Here is a 1,757-nt window from a genome sequence, read left to right as displayed (position 1 = left end):
ACTGATTGCAGAGCATTAGCAATCCGGAAGCTGATTGCGAAAAACAGGTTTGCGGAAACAGCTTATTGGAAGCATTCATATCCAGAAAGATTTCTCCTTGCCTACCATAGTAAAAGAGATTATTAACTTTTAGGCCATTCCAGTAGCTAATAAGCAAAGCCAGACTCAACATAAGCGTTTGCAACAATCAAAGTAGCAGATTCAACATTAATTTTAAAACAAACTAACAGTTGAAAGCTATTGATCTTAACACTCCAACAGTTACTTACATGACAAGCCAAATTATTGAAAACACACCCATAAAGCCATTTCCAGTGATCTTGGATTTCATGCATGGCTGATTCCTGTTATTCTTTTCCAACTGTGCCACTCGCATCCACAACCACTTGAGTATTGCTCTGTGATTTGCTTCTCATGCATTCTCTGGCAAAAATAAAGGAGAAAGACTGAGGATTGTATGCTTCGAAAATCAAACATACAAAAAGTCGCTTCTACATCTGCTGCATCTAGAGATTTGGCTGAATTGTTTTTTAATAACAAAAAATGTGCCAACAAGTTGTAGCCTAGCAGACATTAGCGTCCCCCGAGCCCTCCCAAGAGAACTCGAGTGCTGAATTGTTTTTTAATAACAAAAAATGTCCCAACAAGCTGTAGCCTAGCAGACATTAGCGTCCCACCTCTCCCAAGAGAACTCGAGATCGAACCTCTCCTATATAATTAAATAAACAGTTAATATGTTTTAACATCAGATGGCATATATAGAACCAGAGGAGATAGGGGGCACTAACAATCACTCTGGTTTGCAGGCTCATGATCATTCAAGCATATCCGATTTGTAGTTTGCAGTTCATTCTAGGAGTTGTCGGCCATGCAGGTGAGAGTGCATGGACTATTCAAAAGATGGTTCTAACAGTTGAAAATTTTAATTTCCTTGTTTGCCAATTTGATGTCAGGGTGATTATAGCAGTAACGCTCTCGCAGACAGGCATGGATTGTTTTCTCTACTTTGAAATCAAACAACTTATTCTCTAATATGAAGACATGCTAATTTTCTAGGTGGTCAATCCAAGTAGTAAATTCAGTACGTTCTGCCTACGAATGAAATGATTGTATAAAAAGATCACCTATATATTTCCTCTATTTTCAAGTCAAAATCTCAATTCCCCCCTTCCCAGGCCATTTTTCTGATCTATTCTGATGCGTCAATGGATTGCCTAATAGAAAGTTGAGCCCCCTGTTGGCAACAGCAAGCCTGGTGTTTTCTCCACCAGGAGAGAGTTCAAGGGTAGACCATCTATCTGACATGAAACTCATCTACCATGGGGCTGTAAATGCTAGGATATAGGAGGATTAGTCCCGGCCAAGAATCCTTGAAAAGAAATACCCTGATCGAATACTCAAAATTAGCTTTAAAGCCACTTGTATTTCCCAGACAAAGATATACGTAAACTTAAGGGGACCAATTAGCCATCCCATGCATGCATTCAACCAAAGTCACAGGGATTTTGTTAGCGAAACTAAAGAAAGATTTAGGTGAAGCTAACCGAAGAGACTGGGTAAGACTGGCAGCTTCATGAAAATTGTTCTCATCTCGTGCTTTCAAAATTTTGAACATGAGATTTAGGCGCTTCTGATTGCTTGCAGCTTGTTGTGATATCAGGAACGTTTCCTTTTTGAGTTCATCACATTGAAACTCAATCTCTTCAAACTTCTCTCTGACTTCCTTTTGCCCTTCTCTAATATGTTTTTGTTGCTCA

At 39.2% G+C, this 1,757-nt stretch overlaps 1 long non-coding RNA gene across 1 annotated transcript; it reads right to left on the bottom strand.

Moving 5' to 3' along the window:
- Positions 1-105: 105 nt before the first annotated feature.
- Positions 106-1,751, bottom strand: LOC105120339 (uncharacterized). Its single transcript, XR_841308.1, has 2 exons — positions 1,545-1,751; positions 106-423 (listed from the first exon to the last, which is right to left on the bottom strand). It is a non-coding gene; the product is annotated as an uncharacterized LOC105120339 (long non-coding RNA).
- Positions 1,752-1,757: the final 6 nt, after the last annotated feature.

Source organism: Populus euphratica, unplaced genomic scaffold (assembly GCF_000495115.2).
Source record: "Populus euphratica unplaced genomic scaffold, PopEup_1.0 scaffold7049.1, whole genome shotgun sequence".
In the NCBI taxonomy this organism is placed as follows: domain Eukaryota; kingdom Viridiplantae; phylum Streptophyta; class Magnoliopsida; order Malpighiales; family Salicaceae; genus Populus; species Populus euphratica.
The sequence above is the reverse complement of the archived record's forward strand: the minus strand, read 5'-3'. Positions and strand labels throughout refer to the sequence as shown.